Source organism: Vigna unguiculata, chromosome 7 (assembly GCF_004118075.2).
Source record: "Vigna unguiculata cultivar IT97K-499-35 chromosome 7, ASM411807v1, whole genome shotgun sequence".
Lineage (NCBI taxonomy): Eukaryota > Viridiplantae > Streptophyta > Magnoliopsida > Fabales > Fabaceae > Vigna > Vigna unguiculata.
In genome coordinates this window covers 17,313,055-17,322,157 of record NC_040285.1, presented here as the reverse complement: position 1 = coordinate 17,322,157, position 9,103 = coordinate 17,313,055, and positions in this window count along the sequence as shown.

The following is a 9,103-nucleotide window of genomic DNA, read 5'->3' as shown; positions in this document are numbered from 1 at the left end:
TGTGATTTTGAGGGAACTTAGACTTGTTCAATTTCTCACATTAGTACTCCTCTCTTAGTATATTGGTTCAAAAAAAAATTTAAAACATGGGAGCTTGTACCAATTTTCTCAATTGCTCAAATTCTAAATTCTCTCAATCAACACAAAATCAACAAAAACACTCAAGAAGCAAGAATCAATCATCCCAACCATACAAATCAAATCCCATTTCACCCAAATCACATTCAACATAACAGCCAAATTCCATCCTCAAAATGAAATCAATCATCAACATGTAAAACATCAAATTGATAAAACTCACGCACAAAGATGAAAACTAGCTTCCCTTACCTTAAAAGACAACTCAAACAGTTCTAAGAACTCCAAACTACCTCCAACCACACAGGATACTCTATTTACATATATGAACATCATAAGAACGATCATACCATATCATGATTACCAATCAGCAAAGACTCAAATAGAAGATTAAAAAGACACATGAAAGCAAAAAAATAAAAAAACCTCACATATGCAAAAAAAAACAAAAATAGAAAAAAGAAAGAATGAAAAAAATACTGTAAAAAATTAATACTTTGAATATAAGATATTCTTTAATAAATTATTAAATGACCAATTAATTAATTAGAAGTTATAAAAGAAAAAAAAAAGAATGAAAAAAAAACAGTGTAGGCAAATTAGTTTAAAATAAAAATAAATTGATAAAATTGCAAAATAAATTTTATGCACATGTAAAAGCAAAATAAATATAAAGAAAAAATAAAATAAATGGATAATAAAGTAAAATAACTTTTATACAAATGTAGCAGAAAAATAATTATAAATAAAAAAAATAAAAATGTCAAATTACTAAAAAACCAACTTTTAGTACATTTGTCAACAAAATAAACATTAAACATGAGTAATAAAATAATTTTCTAGTATATCCTAGATAATAGATAATAGATTTTTTTTATATTAAAATAGAGTTGAATAAAAATAATTGAAAATTCAACTCTGCATTTGGTTCCCTGAGAACCAAATTTTGACTGGTTTTCATGTGTAAAATGGTCACATTGAAGATAAGGATTGGACTCTTAAGAGACCATATGATGTAGAAAAAAAAAAGTCATGCATTCTTGTTAATGTTACGCATAATGTACTATGTTGGGATAAAAACTCCAACTATTTTATGTCAAAAAATAAAATAAAATAAATGAAGAAAAAAAAATTCAAAAAGAAAAAACATCTTCACATTTAAATAGTTAAATATAAAAACACTAAATCCTTAAAAATACTTCTTTACATTTTCATATTTAAATACAATAAAAATAATCAAATTTATTTCAAATATCTTAAATTGCTATATTTTTAAATTTATAATTTTATATTTCTTCTAAAATAAAATTTCTTAAATAAATTTCTATACTTTTTCTATTGTAAAAATTTTATGAATTTCAATTAAAAATTATATATTTTGCTATATTTTTAATTTTTTTTTCTAAATATTTAATAATTTTCATATTTTATAAATTTTATAAATTTCAATTAAAAAATTTAATATTTTGGTATATTTTTAATTTTCTATTCTTTATGTTTTTAATAAATTAAACTTTTTCTAATTGTCTTTTATATTTCTATAATTTTAAATATTGTTTTATATTTTTTTTCAAATAAAAATTTATATTTTTTTAAAACACCTGTTGGAAAATTTTATTTTATTAATAATTTTATCTCTTTTAAACTTGTTTTTCTTAAATTTCTCTAGGTTAAGAGAATAAATATAAACTTGTTATCCTTTCATATTACTCACGTAAAGAGACAACAAGATCATGATAAAGTTGTAATCTCTGTAAATAGTTTAATCCATATTAAGTTTTTTATTCCATTTTTTTCTTCTCTTGGTTGGTTTGTAAAGGAAAAATGTTGTTGATGTAGGATTTAATATTTGGTGAATTATCTAGAGTGTTGTTGGATTTCTAGAAGTGTAAATGCAAAATTTTTGTTAATAAGCATGTTACCTTCAAGTAAGGATAGTTAACTAATGTGAAGTACATAAATAACATCATAATTTTATATTAGTTAAAACAAAATTATTGTGAGAAGTAACAATGGTATAGTTATAATGTTAAAAGTATATTTTAAATTGATTCTCTTAATAACCGGTGTAATATAACCGAAATCGCATCGGTTAAAAAGCTAATTTAGTTTGTGTTATGTAAGAAAAAAAGTTTAACAAATACTACATTGATTATTTCAACAACTAATTTAGTATATCTTTTTATTATTAAAATAATTATAGTTAGAAAATGTTTTAAAAAATTTGTCAAACATACTACATATGTTACATGAACAGCCATGAGGAAGATATCATAATCATTTGTTTTGGTTTGTACGACCTTGCACTGTATGCGTTTTTGGGTAAAATAGAAGGTATTCAATTTATTGTTATTTTCATATGTTTAACTAGCGGAAATGCTGAAACAAGTATTTGGGTATTTGGTGCATTGTGTATTCAAATGTGTATAAGTATAGATTTGGTTTCAAAATAGATATAAGTGGTGAGGTTTAACCATTATCGGTTGGTCATTGGAGTATAGGGCATATATGTTTTGTTTCGATCCCTTTTGTTTATATACGCATATTTTGTATATCGCGAAAAATATGTGAAAGGGAGTTGGGTGTTGGGGTTATTTAAATGATATGTTATATTGTGCATTAAGTATAGAATTCAGTGTAGGTCCAAATTTTATGCATTTCTTAATATTGGCTCATCCTGACAATGAACCTTACTATATTTCATGGTGAAGGTAAAGGCGCTTGATTCGCATAATATTCTTCTCACATTACCTGCATGACTCTCTATAGAACCGAGAATACATGGGTATGATATTGGTCATATTTGGAAAATGTGGATCCCTTGCATGAAATTGGTTTTTATCTTCTTATGGTTTGTTGAGATTGATGACTAATGGTAGTGAATTAAATTCATGTTCAATCGTGTTTAGTTGAGAATTATGTGTACGACTATCATTTTGTTGTTTAAAATATCAAATTCCAATTCAAATTTGATATGCTTATCTACTTAAATTTGAAACAAAATTTCAATTCAAACACGATTTCAGTTACAAGTCCAATTTTATATGACAGACATGGTAATTAAATAATAAAATAAGACCTACTAATCTTTTGAAGTTCCAAATCAAATTTCAATTTGAAATCAATATGCAATTTCAATTATAATACCTAGTAAAAAATTTGAATCCAAATTGAATTTCAATACAATTTCAATTCTAATATCAATATAACACCAACAAATTAAATCCAATTCCAAATGAAAACTGAATTTCAATTATAACATGTAGTTTTTAAAATTCAATTCTAAACTAAAATCAAATGAAAATTTAATTTAAATTATAACAACTACAAACCAATTTCAAATTCAAAACAAAAGTCTTATTTAAATATATAGCACTTGCTTATGAACTTCAACTCGAAATCAATTTTAACTTCAATGACACTTGTTATTTATGATTTAAATTCCATATTAGACCTACTTGTACAATTTATAATTTCAATTTCAAAGCAAGCATTAATAAATTGATATGATTCCATCCAGAAAAGAGTACGAGCGTTTATGAATTTTTAATCCTTAAGAGGCGCAACAAAAATACATCAAAGAAGAATGCAAAAAAAAAAAATAGAGATGAGGGACGCCACAAAGATGTTAATCTTGGATAAGAATAAGAGTTTTAATCTAAGAATTAAGAGAATCCTCTCTCAAATAATGCAAAAGCATAAAATATGACTCAAAAGTATTTACATCAGCTTATGATACCTTTATGTATAGGTCCATAAGTTTAAGAAAACCTAGAAACCCTAAAAGAAAGCCCAAAGCACATAAAATAATGTAAAACGAAAATTGCAGACACACTATACCATTTAAAAAGTGCGGCCTAAACTTTAGGCAACACTTTGACAACAATTTTGTAGGCGTGGAGGATATGGCTCTGGGCTTAGGGTATAGGCAATAGTTGTTTTTTACTAAGGCCACACAATTTAAAAAATTTTTGTCTTATAGTATTAGAATATGCCACACATTTTTAAATGTTGCTTATTATTTATAGACAACAATTTTCAAAATTGTTTCCTTATAGTTTTAGAATATGCCACACATTTTTAAATGTTGCTTATTATTTTTTGACAACATATTTTTAAATGTTGCTTGTCGTTTATATACAACATATTTTAAATGTTGTTATTGGTTTATAGACAACATATTTTAAATGTTGCTTATTTTTTAGATAACATATTTTAAGTGTTATTTATTATTTTAAAGATATTAATTAAAATAAATATAATTAGCATCTAATTTATTTATATTGTCTAACTAAAGATATTAATTAAATTAAATGTAATTATTGTGTAATTTCTCATCTCCAAATTATCTTAGTTCATAAAAGTGAATTAATTTTTCTCATTAGTTAATGCATAAGTTAAAATCACATTTTAAGAAAAGGGAGTAGAAAAAAAGTATTTTATTTCTATCAAACAAAATTTGGACTTCATGTATGTAATATACCAAATGTACATTTACATTTGATTTGATCATATGAACCCTACACTATATATCAATAAAAAACATGGAGCTCCTGATATTCTTATGTCATGAACTTAAGCTCGTTTCTGATAAATTTCTGATTGATAAATCATTAAGATTCAAAAATTGGAGCTTTAGTGTGGTGAGCATAGCATATGGGTGCCACTAAAGAGGTGTAAATTAAATTAGCAATTGAGGTTGTAGTTGTGCTTATTTGGTTCTTGAAATAAGTATACAAACAAGCAACTAACTAGGATAAGTAAAAAGTACTTCAAAAGGCACAATACACACAGATAGGACATGCAATAAAACCTAAGACAAGTAACTTTTTAGGGACTAAAACCGGCATTGACACATTGTTAAGTCATCCTAAGTGATTCATTTTATGGTTTGTGTAACATCCTGACCGGATATTATGGATTTAAATATTAAAATAGAGAAATATAATTAAACTGCATTTATTGAAATATCATTTCCCCAAAACGCGGGAAATTTTAAAACTTTTATTACCTCAACAATAATCCAAAAATCCATGATAATAAATACTATTATAATTGTTCAAAAGTCTAGTAATATTCGTGTTTACAATTTATTTTAAATCATAAAAACAATATAAAACTCCGAGAAAATCCTTCTCCCAAGTCTAGCCCCGCTCCGGCTCTACGCTCCACCAGAACCACCTGCAACGTCATCTGCTCCTGTGTACCGCGTACACGATCATCGCCAAACACAAGCAGATAAGGTGAGCTAAAGGAATATAAACATGTGCAACAATTTATATAACAAAACACACACATTAAAGGAACTCCATCCTTTGGTCTCATCACACATGGCCACCACCATGTAATCCATGTTCTACGTCTTTGGTTGATAATCTAAAGTTATCGTTGCTATCTAACCTACAAGCCACCACTTGTAGAACACATGCAGGAACACTCGCTATTTCGAGCCACAACTCAAAGAATGCTCGTATTACCCTCCATCCTGAGCCACAACTCCAGGAATACTCCAGCATCTAACCCTTGAGATATCGCCAAAACCTCGTAGACCACGCACCTCCAAAGCAAGAAAAACACAATGTCTGCTTCCTCAAAAAATTGCCTGGCGCTCCACACGAGTCGCCAGGCGCAAAAGGATTCCAGACTGCTTGGCGGGGGACACGTGCTGCCAGGCGCCAAGCGCCTCTGATGCCACTGTTTATACAAGTATCGCCTAGTGGGACAACTCTTATTGCCAAACGCTACATGCTTCAATTCTCTACTAGTTTTGTAGCTATCGCCTAGTGGTCAAACACCACCGCCAAACGCTACACCAGTGTTTGTGCAGTACTAGTTTTTAAACATCCAGAACAAAGTAAAATCAATCCATTCACATTTCATATATATATTCCCCCTTTAAATCCATGCTAGCATTCAATTCTAACTTATGAATAACGCATGCTCAAACAAATATAAGCAGCAACACTCTAACAATTTAAACACATGATTCTATGCACCAATGCAAATTAATATTGACTCACACGCATTCACCAATAACCAATTCTCCACATGTGCCTAACCCCAAAGGGACATTCAAATTGATAGATACTTACCGCATAACCCAATCCTGCTTCATTAGAAGTTACTTGGAATTATCAAGAGTTTATTCATGTATTTTAAAGACTCCAAAATCAGCAATATTGAGTAACATATATCTCTAGCTACTGACATCCAAATAAAATCTCCACCGTTCAAAGTGAAGAACCAGATGTTGTGGATAACCTGTCCAAATTTCACCTAAATCGCATGGTTAACGAACCGGGAAATGCAGTTTTACGAAAACTGCGCGAACCAGAAAAATGGTGGCGCCTAGCGCCCAAAAATCAAGAAGGTTGCGCCTGGCGATACAAAACTAGCGCCCGACAGTTCCTGTAGCGTGAAAAGTACGAAAAACAACGTTTTTTGTAAACAGAACACCCTACGCGTTGCTTGGCGGCAGCTCTTCATCGCCAGTCGGTTTTTTAACAATAACCTAGAAACTTATTTGTTTTAACATGAGTCGCCTAGTGGCAATTCATGCGCCGCCAGGCGGTGCATACAGTTCTGGAAAAGTCCCAAATTGTTCTGCATCTATGTAATCCTTAAAACCCCAAATCAACAATTCTAGCATTCGTCTTCACATAATTATATTGTTCCCACATCATATTTATTCAATTCAGATTATTTTTATATAATTATCACATGTAGAATTTAGCCTCACCTTCACAAAATACCAAAACGCGTCCCGAACAGTCACATAATGCAATTTCCACTGCTGCAGTGTTTATCGCCTGGTGGCGCATACTTGCCGCCAGGCGACACATCAAATTCTGGGCAAACCCCAAATTTTTCCAGCACTCGTGATGAACACTAAACCCCCAAATCTCGTTCTAGACAATCAAGCACATAAATTACAAACAAATTGATTTCCTTCATGCATATGCATTCAATAATTCCATAAATCTCAACTTCGTTATCATTAAATTCCAAGAATCAAATTAACAATTCGACCCCAATCCCAACACGACCCACTTTTCACTTTGATGCTTCCCCATTAATCACTTGAATTCATACAAACATAGTGATAATCATCGATTTCATAAGTTTATACATTCAAATCATGCATATGAACCTTGCTCAATATCCAACCATCACAGAATCCATACTGAATCGTTGAACAAGAACACAAGGGTTCGCATCGCCTAGCGGAGTCACCCTTGCCGCCAAGCGGTTCATCTCAAAACCCAGAAATGGGTGTCACTCTCAAACATCGCCTGGCGGGCCTCCAAAGCCGCCAGGCGGTTTCTGGAAAATTTCCAGAAACTCGACTAATGGAAAATTAACGCAGAAATAGGCATCCAAACATACATCATACAACGTAAAATCATACAATTTCATACAGACAATTAAAGCAACTCCCTTAACCTGGATAATTCTTGCTCACTTAAAAATTCCAATGTTCTTCTTGATCAACAATGGTTTCCTTTAACAGCTTACGCAACAACCTTCAATCCTCTTTGAACGCAACTCTTATGCTCTCAAAACAATTCCAGATGTTTTCCCTAGGCTACAATTTCATATAGGCACTAAGTCACATAACATCTTATCCTTGTAGTTTCCAATGGAGAAGTTAATAAGGACTTGTTTGTCCACTTTGATCTCACCTTCCTCACTAAGCCAAGAAAGCTTATAGGGCTTGGCATGAGGGATGGTTTTCAAGCCAAGCTTGTCCACAACCCTTGTGCTTGCCACATTGACACAACTTCCACTATCAATTATGAGGGAGCAAGTTTTGTTGTTGATTTGGCACCTTGAGTGAAAAATATTCTCTCTTTAGTTTTCAAATTCTTTAGGCACTTGGCCTAGCATGCGCCAAACCACCAACAAACCTCCTTCATTAGGTTTGATTTCATCCTCACTTGAAGATTGGGAAGAAGTGTGGGAGGAAGAACTTTTGGGGGAGGGGGGAGAAGAATGTTCACTTTCAACCTCTCCTTTAGGGTTCAAGATCATGTTCCTTTTTGTTGGGCAATTTGAAGCAATGTGACCATAGCCCAAACACTTAAAACATTTTATGGAAGTAGTTCTTGAACCTTGGGAAGAGTTTGCACTTTCATGAGAGGTTCTAGACGAATTGGTCCTAGGTGGGTGGTCTTTGGAAGGAGGTTTCTCATCTTTTCTCTCTTTTCCTTTCCAAGTTCTAGAGTAGTAGTCATTGTAAGGAGTACTCCTCTTGGCCTCTTGTTTCTTTTTCAATTGACTTTCAACTTTTAAGGCCAAGTGTAAAATTTTGTCAAGAGTAGAGTACTCATACAACTCAACTACATCTTGAACTTCTCTTCTAAGATCACTCACAAATCTAGCTACCTTTTCTTCTCCACTTTCAAATTGGAGTCCTACTTTGAGAAGCATGGACTCCATCATTTTAAAATACTCATTCACACACATGGACCCTTGTTGAAGCCTTTGGAGCTTCAAAAGAGTCTTCCTCCTATAGTAGGAAGGAATAAATCTAGCGCACATCAAAGTTTTAATGTTCATCCAAGAGGCTGCGGGTGGCTCTTGGTTAATATTGTCCATACACAATTGATGCCACCATGTCATGGCATAATCCTCAAATTCTAAAACTACTAAGTCTATTTGCTCTTGATCACTAACTAAATGAATATTAAATATTTGGTCCACTTTTTGCTCCCATTTAATGTAGAGGTTTGGATCATTCTCCCCCTTGAACTTTGGAATCTTGATTGGTGGAGGTTGTCTTTGTAGGAGTTGAATATTGTGCCTTACACCACCATCATGGTCGTGCCTTCTTCTTCTTCCACCATGGCTAGAGTCCTCGGAAGAGGACCTCCTACTTCTCCTCTCATCTTCTCTAAGCTCAAGTCTTTGGATGTGCTCTTGTAGGAAGATCTCACTTTGTCTCCTATCCGCCCTCAATTGATCAAAAGTTTCCCTTCTACTCACTTCCATCTCACGTAGGATGTTGGCAAGGGTGATTTGTTCA